Source organism: Haliaeetus albicilla, chromosome 2, assembly GCF_947461875.1.
Source record: "Haliaeetus albicilla chromosome 2, bHalAlb1.1, whole genome shotgun sequence".
Taxonomy (NCBI): Eukaryota; Metazoa; Chordata; class Aves; order Accipitriformes; family Accipitridae; genus Haliaeetus; species Haliaeetus albicilla.
This window is the reverse complement of record NC_091484.1, coordinates 28,107,512-28,125,753: the sequence shown is the minus strand read 5'-3', so window position 1 is coordinate 28,125,753 and position 18,242 is coordinate 28,107,512. Positions and strand designations below refer to the sequence as shown.

General features: G+C 37.0%; 1 protein-coding gene across 1 annotated transcript in view; it reads left to right on the top strand.

Moving 5' to 3' along the window:
• The window catches only part of CNTNAP2 (contactin associated protein 2), a 1,232,776-nt gene that overhangs the window by 243,957 nt on the left and 970,577 nt on the right, over positions 1–18,242 (top strand). The window lies entirely within an intron of this gene.

The window sequence follows — 18,242 nt, the reverse complement described above, 5'->3', positions numbered from 1 at the left end:
TAAGCAGTGTAGGAAGGGGAGATACTGATCTACAGGAACACTTAGACCTTAAAATCAAAACTTTTTTGGTAAACTTGCATCATTTTTTCTTTCTTTTTGGCCTTGATTATTGAACCCACGTCTAACAGCTGATATTGTCCTGAAATCCATGTGATACTCATTTCAGTTTCCTCGTGAATACAATTCAATTTACAGACTGTCATGTTTGTCTATACACAGTTTTTGTTCCCCCTCCTAGTTGTCTCTCCTTTCACGAAGAAGTTTTAGACCTTTGTTGTGCTTCACTTGACTAGCAGTGAAAACAGGATTTTTTTTTCTTTGACTATATTTATGATATTAATGAGAGTCATAAATTCATACTGTTTCCAGCTATATCTCAAAATTCATCCTGTATCTAAAATCTCAGCTGTTCCTAACAGACAAGGTTTCCCAACAAGATTAGAGCTTCCCAGCTACCAGAGATTAAAATCAGTTTCTAGTCAGTCATTGCAGAACTGATGGAGGTTCAAAAGTGATTAAACTGAAGGAGATGCTCTGGGCAACCCAAGAAGAGCTTCTTGTGATAAAATTAAAATCTCGGCTGGCAAGTCTGTTGTAAATCCATAAATCTGTAAGAAAGGGTTGGCTGCTTTGGGTTGCAAGTTACTAACTGTAACACTTTTAGACTGAGAGCATGCAGAACTGCTCCCTCAAAAATAATTAAATGGTAATGTTTTGGGCTAAGCATCAGTGAAGATCTGGCTCTACTGTTTTGACTTCCATTTAAACCTTAGCAGGCAACTGACCTTCCTGCTGAGCAACTGGAGTTGGTCTGACATAGCCGTAAACTGTGGAAATATGGTTTTTTTCCACTTACGTATTGCAAGTTTGCACATACCAGTCTTTTTGAGGTGCAGCATGAGGAGGAGAGCTCAGAAGGTATTTCAGTTCAACTTGGGCAATCTCCTTAGTGAAATCTTTTCTGCACTTTTCTAATACTTTAGCATCTCTAGAAAAGTAATTAATTTATGTACCTAAAAAATATTTCAGATGCCAAACTTTAGCCTCTTTGAAAATCTTAACATATATTTAATCCCATAAGAAAACTAAAGGTTTCATTTCTATAAAGATGTTGTGCTTTATTTATCCTTAAAATAGAAAACAATTTAATGATATAGGTTGTCTCTCTAATACGTATCATGTATTGGTTAAAAAATATTTGTGAATATCTTGATTTTAAAAATTAGCTAGCATTGAGTATATCTAAAAAGCAGTTCAGGCTCTATCAAGGCTCATTTCTATGGTGTACTAAAGGCAAAGGGTAATGCTGAAAATGCACAAGATGCCCCGGGTTGATGCTGTACTTGTAACAGCTAATACATTGTCAGATTTGCAGTCTAGTTAAACTTTTCCCCTTTTTGAGATAGATATGTTCATATGTTTTTAATACTTACACTGTGATACAGCACTACAATGCTAAAACCCTGTTTGCCATTGAACTGCAGAGAAGGGGATATTGCCATTTTAGTTCTTTAATTTTTTTCTTCTAAGGGCTTTGATATTCCAAAGGGGCCTAATCCCCAGCTATTAGAAATCAGTGAATTTTAATTTAATCTGTTAGGTTGTACCAATGTAACCAGGATTTAATTTTCCTGTTCCTTGGTAATTAGATCCCGTTCAGCCTAAACTGTTACATGTTCTGTTAATTCTAAGCATAAGATTTGGAGAGCTACACATTATTATGTAGCTAATATTGAGCTACATATTAGGTACATAGTAGTATGGCAGGTTATTTAAACAAATTAGTTTTTATTTTCTGTGTTTTCTCTCTCTGCTGGAAAGGACAGATAGAGGTTGGTGCTAGCTTGGGAGACTTTCTTATTCATACCAGTAAGGATTTGACAAGGGTCTGAAACAGGTGCCTGGAAGCAAACTAATAACAGTGAAAACTTTTGCTTATTGTCTATGATCCCAACCCACTAAATACAATAAGTGCTCTCCTGTGGTTAAATGTATCAAGCACCTGAACTGAGATACTTTGTCCTTGCAGATACTCCTAAGAGAATGAAGCATCATGATAGACAAAGTCTTCAGTCCAAAGACTGAAAATTTCAAAATGGAGGGAAATAACTGTGAATCCAGAGGGAATGTCTGGTTTAGAAAACATGGGATATTTTTTTTTTCCCTCAGCATTTAACCTTTCTATGTGAATTATTCTAGGATTAATTTCCAGCTGTGCTCTGAAAGTTAAGCCTGAGAGCCTGAACGCTCTCCCATTCCCAAATTATGCAGTCAGAAAAGAGCAAAACTAGCCAGTGCTCTGTTGCATCTTTCTGTTTCGCCATATGAGAGTTCATCTTTTTGACCAGAATTCTTCTGCTGGGGTTACTGTTGACACAGAGCACCAAGCTGGAAAGCAGAGATAACATGTCACTGCTGTGGTTTGACAGATACTCTGATTCCAACCTCTGCCCCTCCCTTTCCTTTTCTCTGTTGCACAGGTGGCAAAATCCTATTAGGACTGATTTAGTGAGTGGCAGAACAGGTTCATAATGCTCAGCTTCCTTCCCTTTTGCAGCTTAAACAAGATTTTGAAGCATAAAATAAATTTTAATCTTTCCAAGGAAAGATGCTAATCTGAAACTGGCTGTTGGCTCAGTATTGGGTTCCTGCTGGCTTTGATAACAGCTTGTGATTTGTGGAAATTTAGCATGGATTGAGATGTCAGCTTGCAACTCACACTCCAGGCTTCCTTGACTACTGTGAAGTAGACAGGGGTTGATAGGTGGTTGGGGCTCAGCACCATCAAATTTAAGTATGCAGACCATGAAGTTCTCAGCTTTTCCATGTGATCCCTCTTTCTTACCCACTCAGTTTCCTGGAAGAGAAGTGGGTGTTCAGCGAGGTCTTAACATCTTCACACAGTCTTCTCTTACCCATTTATTTCCACACCACAGTCCTAACAAATGCTTTGATTTCACACTTTCAAGCACAGTAAAGAAACAATTTTAGCTATTTTGTATACAAACAACACTGGCATATAAATGCCCCAGAGCACCAAGGCATATATGACTTTGATTTCAGTGATATAAGGTGTCAGTGTTAAAAGGTTGGTTTAATTCTCATACAGATATTAGCAAAATTAAAAATATGTTCACTATCTATTTAGGATTAAAAAACTATTTAGAGGGGAAAAAAGTCTAAGAATGTTAACTTCATCTGATTTAGATTGCAAAAATATTTTTGTAGTTTACAGTGATTTGTGAAAAGATATGCATTTAAATATTTATATTTGAGCCTTCAGTTTTTCATTAGTTGCATAGTACATATCAAGTCAGATTCTGTTGTCAGAGACACTGGTGTAAATCTACAATATTTTCACTGGTGATACTAAAACTACTTCAGTTTCAAATTTTTTGTTCATGAGGTCAGGAATTTGACAGTACTTTTCAGTGGCTGAAGATTTGAATAAAGTATACTCCTTTCAGAGTAAGTTTGGGAAGAAGCTGTCATCAAGACAGGCAATTCTCTGAATGTTGATAAGATGCATGATTGACACCCCTATAATTTTGTTTGTTCTAAGCTTCTGTTTGTTCTTGGAACTTGGCTGTTTAAGATGAAATGACAAGAGCTCTTCACGGTGCTTTTGGACTCAATTTGCAGTTACTCGTGAAATTTATGAGGCTGGAAGACAAGAGTCCAGCTTCTTTATTAATGTTATTATCTTAAATGTTTTCTCTCTCTCTCTTTTTTTTTTAAAGATCTAAAGGCTTGTTTTGTTATTTAAAAATCACTTCTCATCCTAAAGAGAAAAGTCAGAGAGGACTTCCATTTCTTAAAATGCTGCTCAGAGCTAGCTTAATTTTTTCTGCCTGAGGAATAGATCTACTTTTTCATTCATTTACATTATAGCACAAACCACATGGATGAGAGACAAATATAAGATCTGCCAGTAGCACTGCTGGATCAGAGTTCATTTAGAGCAATGCTGTCCCTGTGAATCATAATGTCTGCTCAGCCGAGTGGGAGAACTGACTTTGTCTGCAGCAGGATCATATATCAATTTAAAGAGGAAGGAAAGTTGCCACAGAACCACGGTTCCAACCAGCAGCACCACTTCACAAAAAAGTAATCCTCTGGCATTAATTCCTTGTCAAGGCTAGTGATGGGTTACATTTGCCAAGTAAGATGTGCTCAGCTGAACTGCAGTATCTTGGAAGTGCAATGTAATATGTCACTTTTTCTTTCTTTTTTAAAGAATGTTGCGTGTTGAATGTGTCGTTCTGTGAATACTTGCTGTAAATTAAGATAACTATTCTCAGAAGTACAGACATTGATCTTGGCTTCTAAAACTCTCAGAGTATGCAATTCTAAAGCAGTCTGTTCTGGTAGATATCTATAAATCCTGTTTGTATATGAAGCAACTTTTCCCTTTTCTGCTTGAAAAGTATAATCCAAAGCCCATTCCTACTCAGGCCCAATCCTTACCAAGCATTTAAGGATGTGCTTAATGTGAATTAGGCATGTTCAAAATTACTTTATGTAAACATAATCTAAGCCAGTTGCATTGGTGTTGGTTTAATATAAATTTTCATTCTGAGCACATAGCATTTATTTGCATTTGCCCTCAACATCCTGTATATGCATATAATGAATTTTAGAGCAGTCTGATTTTACAAAGGGGAGCCAAAGATAAGGGAGGTAATTGTTCTGTTCATGGATATACGAGGAGCTGCTATCAGCACTGAAGTTCAGGAGCCACGTCCTTCATGCCATTACTGAGCCAGTGAACTTTCACCTCTCTTGCTTGTGGTGTTTAGATCTCCTGATGACTGAATGCAGACTGAAAGTTGTAATTCACTGACCTGGTAACTGAATTTCCTCCTTGCAGGAGGGAAAATGGTCCTTTAGACTCCAAAGCAAGGTGGAAGGGTAGGCTGTGAGGGAAGCACTACAATCAGCTTTTAAAGAAAGTTTTGTGTCATTTACCAGGGTTATTTTTTCTCCATGTGATTAAAGAAGTAATGTTTAGGGATGGTTTCTTAAGAAAATTTTCCTTGTCTGCAGAAATATTTTCCCTTGTTCCTATTCAAGTGTCCGGCAAGATTTATGGGGAGAACATTTTCAGTCTTTTATAAAAAAAAGATGTTGTCCTCATACTACTTCTACTTTTCTTTGCATTGGAGAATAGCATGTAGGTGGCTGCTGAAAATAACTATGTTATTATAAGTTCCCCCAAGATCCCCCAATTTTTTAAGTTACTGATGAAAAATATCCTCTGCATTTTGCATGGAATACATATTTAGAGATGGAATCAATGTGCATACTGACAGATCAACCATCAATATTTCATTAGAGGTTGTTTCCTAACAGATAATTATTAAAATTATAATTATTTTTTTTCCATGACTGCTTAAATATCTTTTCCTTCCTCTGGCATTCTATTTGTTATATATAATTTGACACAATATCATGAGTATCAGGGTACCTGCTATGATACAAAGTTGTAGAAAAATTCTTGAATTAATTTCTTGTTAAGTAGCATGCTGTCTAAATTTCTTCTCACTTACATGGACTAAAATAAAAAGAAACGCTTCCAAAGTCAATGTTTTAAGACCAGGTTAAATGCAAGAGGATGCAGCTTCATGCATTTATAAATAAATGTGTCTACTCAGGTAAATATATACAAGACAATTTTTATTGTTCATTTTTCCTTTTGCTTCATTACATTTATTTTTGTTTTTACCAAATTAAAAAAACCCAAACAAACAAGAAATTTTGCAACTAAAACTAACTAGAAAGAGAAATGAATAAATGCAATAGGAGTGAGGAGTAGCAGAAAGATTTTAGGACAATAGTCATGACAAACACAGTGGTAAAGGCTGTTACACCACACACAATGTTGTATCATCTGTAAAGCTGATGCTACCTTTCAGTCACTATATTTTGCATTGGAATTCCTGCATTCTGTTCTAACAAGTCTGAAAATACTAGCAAACTGCTTGTTCCTTCTAGTGTTCCCCTGTGTAGCAGTTAATCCCCTTTTCCACTCATATTTTAAGTCTTCCAACACTCCCTTTGAATCCACAGAAGTTCTTAGCGGATGTTAGTGTTTTTTGTGACTTGCTGAAAGCAGGCTGCTGTTCTGCTTTTGAGTCCTTTTTCCTTTCTCCGTGTAGTATTCACAAACCATCCTAGACTGTCCTAGCCACAAGCCTTAAGCTTTACTGCAGCTGTACCACCCTGGACCATCCTGAGTGATTCTCTGTGGAGAGGTTGTCGATACAAGAGTAAGCTGAATGACACGCTGAATATTTTGGAGATGTATTTTTCACGTATCGCTGGAAAATTTGTTATTTGCCATGTTAGATTGTAACGGGTTTCAGTCATAATCTTTTCAAATCTGTTCATTTTTCCTAATTAGATGACCAGTTCTTCTAAATTACAATATTACTGGCAAAAAAATAATCTAGCTAACGGAACAGCCTCAACTTTACAAGGACATAACAAAAAAAATATATAAGAACATAGAAAGAGAGATGAACAAATGTGTCAGTTTTGCACATAACTTCAGGGTTAGGCTTGAGTAAAATACCTTGAAGAGCTGGAGCTGTGGTTACTTAGGGTTCAAGTGAAAGACCACAAATATTATTTTATCTACCCTTTTAAAGAGATAGACTATTTTATAATTCGGGGTCTCAATGGAAATGAAAACAGTAACAGGATGTCAGGAAATTTGTGTGTAATAACTGAGGGTTTTATACTTATTTTGAAATAAATACTATTTTAATACTAAAAGTAATAGCTTTTTAATCCATTTACATGATTAGGAGCTTTATCTCTTTCATTCTGTGTTACAGTTAGTCCTTTTCTTCACACTCTGGAAAAGAAATTCTGCTTTAGTTTCCACAGGGCTTTTGTCACATGATACTGCCAGAGCAGAGAAAATTTATGTAAAAAGTCTGAAGTAGAGTAGGTAATACATCAAATACGACTTTTTCTGGATGACAGGAAGAAAGGAAAATTTCTGATATTTTCTTCCTGATGGAATAAAAAAAAACCCCAAAACATTTCAGATACTCTGTGAACATCCAAACTATGACCTTAAATACAGTTTATTCCTAGTTAAGCATCTGATGTTGTCTGCTGTTCTCAATGATGTAACTTAAACACTGTAAAATGATGTTTCATTTAGGTAACCCAGTCTATTACAGTTTGATATTAGGTGTACAACAGAGGTAAGAATCAGAGCACTTTTCAAAGAGTGCAGCAAAACATAAAAGAGCCTTCTTTTTTTTTAACTTTCTCCCCATCAAGTCTAATAAGAATGAGGATTTGCTTCTCTGAGTAACAACATTGCATTAATTTACCTTTTACTTGCAAAAATGTCATCTCTTTTATCCTTGAAAATGTGTTTCTGTACTGAATTTATTGACTTTGAATGTTCATCAGCTTATGACAGGAAACTGCTTTGGTATTTTGCAGATCACTCTTGTCACTCAAATCTGAGATAACGGAACTAATGGGATCTTAGATATGGTACACTAGAGAAAATATGTACTAAAGGGCAGGCAGAAGCTCTGGACAGTTGCTGTAGAAGAACCTACCTTCCTAAAGTCCTGTGACCCTGGTGTGCTAAGCACTAAGCACGGGGGGAGCAGAAAGATAATGATAACTTGAGGTCTTCCATGTTCATTTCTAATGGAAGTAACAGTAGGTGCAGTTAAGTGCAGGGTTTTTTTTTCTTTGCTAGGTGGTGTTTTCTTTGTTTCTTTTTTAGCATTGCTGTTAAAATATGCATGATTTTTGAATACATGAATTTTTAAAAACTAGTTTTTATAATCATGAATAGCCCTGTGGGTTTCAGTGGAATTATGGATGAAGTGTATTGCTGCTGGCTATGTATAAGGGGACAGGATCCAGACCTGTTGCAGTGTGCATCTGTATACAGTATACTGTATATGTATTCAGTATGTTTTTCCTTGCTTTTTTAAAATGGAAGTAAATTTTGACAAATTTTAACAATTAAACAAACAAGAAAAAGAACAAACCCCAAGCCAGCAAAGAGCTCCCATGCAGTTTGCTGAGTTTATCTGCTTTGAAACATGAAGTTGACTAGTCATGGCTCTGTGTAGCCTTTCTGATCTTCATATAATTTATTCTTCTGAAACCCAAAAGTGCCTTTATGATTTCTTGAACACATTTAATTTGCAGAGCTACAGCTGAAGTGCTAATACTTGTTAAGGGGTTTCAGTACAGAAGATCTCTTAACATCAGTAAGCCAACCGCCATTATGCGGGCAAAACCAAACCAAAAATCAGATCACTGTAGGAATTGCACTTCTGTGCGTAATTTTTAGTTCATGGGAAGCAGGCAGACAGGCTCCTGGTGTCAGTTTTGCTGTTGAGCTTAGATAATGTTAAATCAAGCTACAAATCTATTTTAGAACCATCTGCTGGGGCCTGAATTCTCAGCTACATGTAGAAATTCTATAGAAATTTCCCTTTATCACCAAGCCCATATAACAAGCACCGACCAGGGAATGGTTAGCATGTGTAATCAAATTGGCTATAGACAGAAAGAATTGCTTTACTTCCATCTGCTTTTAAGTTGCTTTGGGGTTTGTTTGTTTGTTTGTTTAATTATTTTCTTTCTTTTCAGAAGAGCACAAAGAGTAAATGTAGGATGTAGGATCATGTACTTGTATGTATTACAAGTCCCAGCCTAGTTGGGACTTGCTGTGCCGTAACAATTAATCTTGCCTGGGAGTTCAGTTGATTTTTTCATTCAAAAAACCATTTTTTTTATTTCATTAAATTAAAGTTTTGAAAGATGTTTAATGGAGTGGTAGGGTGGTTCAAATTAAGCAGACTCTCCCTCCCTTACCTTCCTTCTTTTTTCCCTCTCATCTACCAATCCTTATTTTTATATAGCTACTGACAAAGGAGGAAAGAAGTAGGAGGTAAGCACAAACGATGAAAACAAAAATGTATGGGTTGAAGACAAAATCAAATCTGCCACTTCGTAATCCCTATTGTTCAGTGTTTTAAATGTCTAGTGTCTTCTTACATTTTCAGATGCATGTATCTCTAGCACGAGAGTTGTAGGTGAAGGTAGATCTTGTTATTTTAGACTTGTATTGGCTGATAGCCATCACAACAATGGCAAAGTTACTGTATCTGTGGTTGATTATTTGTAGCATTTTATAATGTTAAATTACTAAGTGGCAATAAGGAACACAGATTGATATGAGGTGGAAATTGCCTGTGTGGTTCTGTGTATTCACCTTCAATAGCAAGTAGCACAGTAGTCTGTCTTATTTCTGATGTTATCAATGAGTTCATTCTTGGAATAGACTGTGAAAGGATTAAGCCTTTTAGGCATAGGCAGCACACAGAGGTGATTAGATGCATTGCCAAATTAGAGAACTCTCTTTCCTGTAGGTCTCATGTAAATCATAATCTTAGCAAGTTATCTGGAAAAATAAGATTCTCCCTCAGAAAATTCTGACTGCAGAAATTCAAGTAGCAAACTGGCAGTGTTCTTTCATTTAAAGGTACTTTTGGGTGTCTTTTCAATTTATTTATTCTTAAAGATAAGTTTTAGAGAAGCAAAAAATTTCTTCATGTAGTAGTTATTCCACTGAATACCAGAAATTCTTTGGCAAAAAAGAATGAAGGATATATTTTGACTAGAAGTGCTGCAGGATCTTTAAGATTAAACACGTTCTTGGAGGCAGACATACTGCAGTAAAATTTTTACTTGGATGCCCAGATTCGTAAAGGTGTGGACTGAATATTCTGAAAAGCCGATGGCATTTTTTTGTTTGCTTGTTTTGGAATTTCATGCTTTTTTTTCCTAAATAAAGAGCTAGCTCAAAAATGTCACAGCTTGCTCTGCACTTCGTTATGAAACATGTTGTGTAGCATTCGGGAGCAGGAAGGTAGAAACTAAGTAAAGTAGCATTAAATAAAATTTACATACCGTAAGTGTAAGTATTTTTGTGGTAGATATGGCTGGGGTCCTAGACATGCGAATTTCAATCAAGTTTTTTTACATATCTGAAGCAGTGGGCTAGACAAGCAGAGGAAGAATGACCATAAAATAACAGGAATTTATATTTAAGGTTTCCTGTTACAGTTTGTTTATTTGATGAATACTACTGAATAAGTCAGTGGCACACTGTGGTCAGACATAGGAGATTTATAAAATGGAGCAAACTGGAAAAAAAAAACAACACTTTTTTTTTCTGTAGAGTTTATGTTTTTTTGAAAAGCACATCGTGTTTTACAGAGGAAAACTGTTAATGTGTTAATACACAATAATATAACAATAGAATTAATGTGAATTAATTGACTACTGTTTTCTGTAAAACTATTAGAAGACAAAAGCATTCTGCACAGTCCTTGTAAGCTTACCTATAGGTAGGTTTTACCAACTGAAGTCTGTATTTATAAAAATGCTGTATGGAGAATAATACAACTTTTTTTCTAAATCTTTACTTTTGTTTGAGGCTTTCTTATCTCTTCATTTTTATTCTTTGTTCAGAAAAATGCTACCATCATCACAGTTTTTGTAATGAATCTAGTCTTTCCTGAGAGTATATCCATTTAAATACGACTTCCGCATTACCAAGTCTTTTAATGTTGCTATTATTAGAGTCAGGATACTAGCAAAAGGAAGGGTTTTTTTTAATAATTATTTGTACACTTTATTGTGAATATATGTGAAATTCCTTGTTTTCTCGATAAAATGGCTGTGTGTTAAACTCTAATGGAATTCATGTATTTTGTATTTCTGCTGTAATTGCCCATGCGGACAAACCTGGTGAACGTTGAATAACAAGTAATTTGTAGATGGAACAAGATAAACCCCTTCATCTACACGAACCTTTATGTGATCGTAGCTGCCTACTTTTCAGTAATTCCTTTTTCCTCTGAATTCTAACTCCCAAACGGAAAGTGGCCCATATCTCCTGGTCATTAATTCCAAGCTGTATGTGAAGCAGGTAAGAGGGCTGAAAATAGCACATCTACATTACAGCCATAGCAAGATTCCTCTAGATTCATATAGACTGTTGTCGTGGTTTAACCCCAGCCGGCAGCTAAGCCCCACACAGCCACTCACTCACTCCACCCCCCCGGTGGGATGGCAAAGAGAATCGGAAGGGTGAAAGTGAGAAAACTTGTGGGTTGAGATAAAGACAGTTTGATAGGTAAGCCAAAAGCTACGCATGCAAGCAAAGCAAAGCAAAACAAGGAATTCATTCACCACTTCCCATGGGCAGGCAAGTGTTCAGCCATCTCCAGGAAAGCAGGGCTCCATCGCATGTAATGGTTACTTGGGAAGACAAACACCATCACTCTAAACATCCCCACCCCGCTTGCTTCTTCTTGCCCCAGCTTTATATGCTGAGCATGACGTCATATGATCCAGGATACCCTTGGGTCAGCTGGGGTCAGCTGTCCCAGCTGTGTCCCCTCCCAACTTCTTGTGCACCCCCAGCCTGCTCGCTGGTGGTGGGGGGTGAGAAGCAGAAAAGACCTTGACTCTGTGTAAGCACTGCTCAGCAGTAACTAAAACATCTCTGAATTAGCAACACTGTTTTCAGCACAAATCCAAACCATAGCCCCATACTAGATACTATGAAAAAAATTAACTCTATCCCAGCCAAAACCAGCACAACTGTTCTTCAGGCAGCTTTTGTGAATGGGCCAAGTGTTTTACCACTGCATCTAGACCATTTCTGATGATTGTGCTGTGTAATTCAGCTTTTGCTTGGGGTTGTCTAGTCTCTCCATTGGGATGATGCCATGAATAGAGTGTTGTGTTTTGGTTAGTTTAACAACCATTCTAAATAACGCAGTGTGGGACAGAGGTTTAAAAATGGACAACAGAATTTGGTCTGGGACTTCCAGGGTTTTAACTCGATAGCACTTTTTTTGTATTACCAGTTTTACATTTAGACCTACAGCAGTACTTTTGTTGTAGTGACAGATGTATCTCCAGACACATGCGTGATATTTAAATGGAGCTGCCATAGCATAACCTTCTTTCAAAAAAAGATTAATGTAACAGAACTTTTTTGTCTGCACAAATTAATTGAACAGTTATGAGAAGATGGATTGCTACTCTGTAATAATTAGTTATATTTAATATAATTAATACTCTATATTAGAATTGGTGTGAAATAGCATTATTCTTTTGCACAGTTAAGGCATAATTGTAACACTAGATTTGTCTGAGTAAACACTGCCACTGCATGCCACTCTGAAGAGCATCTGTCTGGTAATGACTCTCAAGAGCAAGAACTTTGCAATTCTGAGCTTCACAGAGATCACACTCAGCTAACATCCTATGAGAACTAACATCAAATCAATGGATTGCTTATTACCTGAGTTCTTTTGTTTCATTTTATTATTCCTCATAATGGAACTAGTAGTGTGAAAGATATATGAGATAAGTAGTACACACCAGCAGTTTGTTCCAAACTTTATCTGAGCCTGCTGGTGCATGAGTTTCTGAAGAAAAATTAATCTATTTCTAGCAAAGAATTGCAAAACATTTGCTCATTTTGCTCTCTCTAAAAAGAACTGTGAAAATTTTTGGAAACTGTAAGAAAAATTGCCCATGCATAAAATTAAAACAGGAAGTGCTCCATCAGTGGAACTCAGTTTAACCTTCTTCAGCATGAAAAAAATAGTAAATTTATTTCTTATGATCAGATTATTGGAAAATGATATAACAAGGCTAGACTTAAACAGAAAAGATGCAATACTGTCAATACCTGATTTAATGCTTCAGGTAGCAATCCTACTGTCAGATGTTGTCCACGGAGTTTTAGATGTTTATGAAAGCTATAGTAATAATGACTATAGAGTAGACAAACTGCCGTTATCTCAGTTCTCGGTGTTCTTCAGAACACCTGTGACAGATACAATGACAAATGCATTTTTCTAATTATGAAACATGTTTTCTGTTTCTGAACAAAATTCCTAACCAAAGGTCAAGGGGTTAAGTAAATATTTGAGTCTTTGCTCTCACTGAGCTTAATGCTTCAGTGCAAAGTTTGAGACTGTGTTACGCAGACTTTTGTCCTTACCTCACTACTGATACTCTATGTTCAAATCTTGTTGGGAGGACAGCTGAGATGTAGCTTAAGTGGTTTCATACTTTACTAGCAGAAGGATGGCCAGTGCTTATAAAGTCTTACCTAATGTCACAGAGGGGAAAAAGCCCCCTGCGAATTCTTCAACTGCTTGAGGAAACATGGAGAAAAAAGGTGAAAGGCCAGTGGTTTTCTGTCAGTGTGACTGGCTGGTTCAGGTGAAGCTGCACTGCGAGGCACGGAGAAGACAGCATGCCCCCTTTTCAACCAGTGGCATTCTGCTCATGTCAGAAAAAAGACTGACCATTTCCCAGAAGCAGTTTTCTGACAAGATGTACTCTGAAAGGGGTAGAGCCTCTTGTGACAGCCCCTAGGCTGTCTGAAATGGAGTCACAAAAGCATACAGTGGAAAAGCTCTGGCTGAAAGGTTTAAAATAGAATGCATTATAATTTTGGTTGGGTATGACGCCTAAGACTTTCATTAAACTGTTGGCAAAAAGTCTGGATGAAAGGGAGAAAGAGAGATGATTTATGTTCAGCTAAAGAAATCAAGTGAAGGGTGGTGAAAGGGAAGAAAGAATATATGAAAATTCTGTCTTTAGTCTAAAGAGTACATGGGTTGAACGGACAACATATTTGTCTTTATCTGCATAATTCTAGTACCAGCTAAAATGTAGACTAATTTCTTTCCACTTGCTAAACTTGTGCATCTCCTTGCTTCTGCTAATCCCAAGTGGGAAAGCTTGGAGCAATAGATAGCTTGTGTCAAGGAAGTTTGGGTGGCCAAGAAAAGAGTGTATAATGTAGCACATGCCCTGCAAGCCAAAGGTGGTAGTGTGTGAAACTATGGTGACATGGTAGAGCATATATTCAGCAATGTAGTGAGTTCCCATCTAGGGAAAGTCTGTGAGGACCTTCAAAGTACCACATGTTTTCCACTGTTTTGTTCTCTACCTTATGGCTAACCTTCTTCACTTTTTCCATTCTATTACAAACCCTTGGAGAATAATTTGTATGGTAATTTTTGTGAATTAAGTATCATGGGAGATAGATGAACATCATTAAACTATTATCACATTTAATATTCCTGTTGCCAAAAGTGGAAGGCTAATTTTACTCCTTTAATTTCTTATGGATTGCTTTGCTTTTTTGTGGTGGCCACAGGTGTCCAATTTATTCCCAGCTCTGTGGAGATATTTTCATTTTGAGTCTTAGAAAATATACAGGTTGTAGTAAATTGGAAGTGCTTGCATGTGAAGATGGTTAGAATATCTGGAAAAAGTATTTAAAAATTAATATTTTTAGCAATGACATTAATTATTCTTACTATCTTGAAGGAGATTGCTTTTGTTCATGAACTTTAAGGTTCCACCTTGGTCCATCATGATTGCCATCTGCCGATGAGCACAGTCATCTCATGCTTTTTTGCAAAGTATTATTAGATTCAGCAAAACTGTTTGGCTGAACTGTTGGGTCAAGAGCTGGCTCTGACTGTATTCACCATTAGATGATTTTTGACTTAAGAGGATTAATTTTTTTCTTGTTTATAACATTAAATTCTCTTTCATGAGCATGTAACTGTGGCAGCAGCCACATTTCCACTTCATATTTCATCTCTAGTTTTTCTATTAGTCATATTACATTTCCAATTAAATTCTACTTATGAATTTGTTTCAGTGTGTTTCTTAGGGGAATCAGTAAATGTGTTTTATAATTAAGTGCTCAAATATTAGAATTTAATAGTTTATAATTAGAGGTTTTTTAAATTAGAAATCTGTCTTCCTATACAATTTGAGGAGCTAAAATCTAATTTACATCTTCACCTTAAGGAAAATTCATAAAATGAACTAAACTAAAGCAGTGAAATACATTTTTAATTAAAGGGAGGAAACTGCTAATCAAATGCAACTTATGAACATAACCTAATAGTGAATGTATTGTATAGCATCATATAGTTTCTTTATGCTAGGCAATGAAATACAGTGGTTTAAAAAATTAGATGAAACATTACTTAAGGCAGTGAATTTCAGTTTGCCATATGCAGCGTCCCATGGCAGAAGTATTCCCATTATCTTCAGTCTTATTGTAGAAATAAATATATACCTACTCAAGCACATGAATAAGGTCTAATAATATTTGCATTGTTCAGTGGCATTCATGCTGTCATGCAAATACCTGATACCGAAGGCGTGTGTGTGTGTATGTATATGTATATCTGTTTGTAGTTATTTTCTGAGGTGCAACGACTCATAGTAATGTTGGTGGGTGGTTAGGGCTGTGTTCATAGTCAGAAATCCTGTTTTCTCCTCAGTGGAAAGCTCACTGCTAGTAAAATGCTGATTCCGTGGGAAAACTAGCACAAATTCTACATGGAATATTGGCCAGGAACAGGTATTGAACTGGAAGCTCCAGAGCTGAAAGAATGATTTTCTGTTCCAGCTAAAAAGAGTGAGTCCTGAGTTAAAACCAGTATTAACAGGGTTAGTTTAAGATCTAAGCAAAACAGGCAATTGTCTACAATGGCATATTGATGGGATTGGCCTTTAGGAAGACACTTGTGACATTTTTGTGCCTGGCCTCAGCTTGGCTTTGCAGAAACAGCACCACAAAGATCCCAGATGACATGTATGTTACTGGGCACAGAAGCTTTCCCCAATTGTTGAGCCTGGATGGATGCCAAGGCCATATCTTCATCTAGTCTGAGCAGGGTCTCCATCCTTATCCGTGAAAAAAATACCTAGATATGCAGGATCAGCTGAAGACATGGGTATTTTCTGGCAGCCTGCCTGGAGAACCAGGATATCAGGTCTCCAGTGCATCCCTGCAAGGTCTAGACACTGCTTGAAGCATTTTCTCCAAGTTACTGATGATCCTGAGAGCAAATAAGCATCAGAAACAAGCTCCTTGGTTATGTACCCCAGTAAGAGATAGCTCTTGCCCCTGACTGCATATCTTGCTCTAGCTACCCTGCTTCTGTTTCCCCTCAGAGCTGCTATGGGGAAAGGTGCACAGAAAAGGGCTGCTGTGGCAGGGAGAATGAGGTTCCTGAACGCTTGTTCTTCCCTTCTGCCTTGCATTCCCTTCACCAGGGCAGTGGCGCAACATTGCCCTGTGATCAAGACTCTGTGGGAAGGACACAGTGGCAGAGAGAGGTGTGGAGCAAGCCGTATGTGTAGGGTCACACTTGGTTATTTAGGCAGAGGAGTGTCTTTGGTTTTGTCAGCCTGAGGTGCAGAGAGAGATGTCCTGGGGGACCCGTCCTGGGGAAGCCATCCTGACACCTATTCAGTACAGCCTAAGCTACTGGGAAAGGGTGAGCCAGTCCTGAGGTTAAACTCACATCCCTTGGGAACCTGGCACGGTAGGGACATCGAAAGTATCTTGGCAAGTGGGTATGGCTTAAACTCCAGTTAAACCTTCCAAGCAAGGGTTCATCTAAGTCTTGAGGGGTTTGTAGGCCATGAACTGACTTCACACGGGTGAAGTTTCTCTGCGGTGATTAATAGCAAGCGGTGTTATTTTTTTCATTGTTTTAGCACAGTTAAAGGTTTGTACAAGAAATACCTCACAGAATGGTGTTTGCCTTGGAAATCTGGCCCGACTGTTTGCCTTAATTTCCTTATCTTCTAATGATACCCCTGCTGCATCTCTACTTTTCGTCAGTTTAGTTGTGGTTTGCTCAGCAGTGGCTGATGACCCAGGCAGGAAGTCCTCACAAGCACCGACACAAGCTGCTATGTTCATGATCTTTGTCCTCTTGCTCATAACTTGTTGACATATTGAGGGTAAATCACTCAGATCTCTTTAAACACTTAGGTGATTTAAGAAAGCTTTTGGGTTTCCACCTTTATATTACACAAATTATATGCCTGTAATTGCAATTATATCAGTAGATATGATTTTGCCTCATATTAAGCTGCATTATGCTGTCAAAGAAGTAGAAAAGGATCTAAATGTAAATGGTAAACTGGGACACAGGATCTGCTGAAACCAGTCTTTATTAATTACTGTGTTGGTGGTGGTTTGGTTGTTTTTGACATTGTGTGATCTGACATTACTGTGTGCTTCTATTCTCAGGGTGGAGGGTGGGGAAATTAACAAGATCCTTATTTAAAATTGTACTTTTGCTTTTCGACTAGCTGAATTCACATTTTCCACTGAATTATAGGTTGAAAAATTCAGTAATGTATGACGCTGACTTATTTGGCAAGATGATCAGCTGGTACATGTACCACAATGGTACGGGTCACAGACTATAATAAAAAATTACCTATGTATTATGCCCTTCATTAATATTTCAGGATTCAGACAGTAGAGGGAGCAATTTATCTCAGTATAAGTTGGAATACTGTTTAATAAGATTTTGTGAGGAGACAAGATTAATGTTAATAATGTTTTTTCATTGACAGGAAAATAGTGTTAACATTAGTAACTCACTCTTTCTGTGAAAAGTACAGCATTTGTTTTACAGCTATCCACAACAACAAGGTTAAACTGAAAAAAAGCACAGACTATAGACAAGGTCAGGCCTATAAAAAAGTAAATAATGCATCTGTTTTCCTAGGCTAAAATCTTATTAGAATGAATATTCTTACAGATCAGAATGAAGGTGATGAAGGCTGTAAAGCTATTCAAGCAGAATAATTCAACTTTAGTGCCGCTCCTTTCCAGGAAGTGGCTATTTCTTTTTCTGTACTCTCAAAAAGTGAAGTTGAAACTCAGCTAATTAAGCTTCAAGTTTGCTATGTTTTGTAGTCTCCTTGATTCTTAAAATAATACATGTAACTTCATTTCACTTCTCAAGTTTTAAGGCATAAATGAGTTTGGTACGGGGTTTCTTGAAGGTATATTGAGCAAAGTCTCTGTTCAAGAAAACAATACATTTGCTGTGCTTGGGTAAATGCTTCCCCTTCAGAATATATTTAGCTTCATTAAGATGACACATAGACATGAATATGGAATATTTGGTTCCTCTGAGATTGCTCATACACAGCTAAGGACTTTTCTAGGTTATAGCAATATACATGCTGATGCTAATATGGCACTGTTGTAGTTGCAGTGATATTTTAATGAAGATACAAATAAGGTTTGTAACAATTTAAGAAACTGTATTATCTAAATGAATCCACCTCATATAGTGTACTCTACAAATATG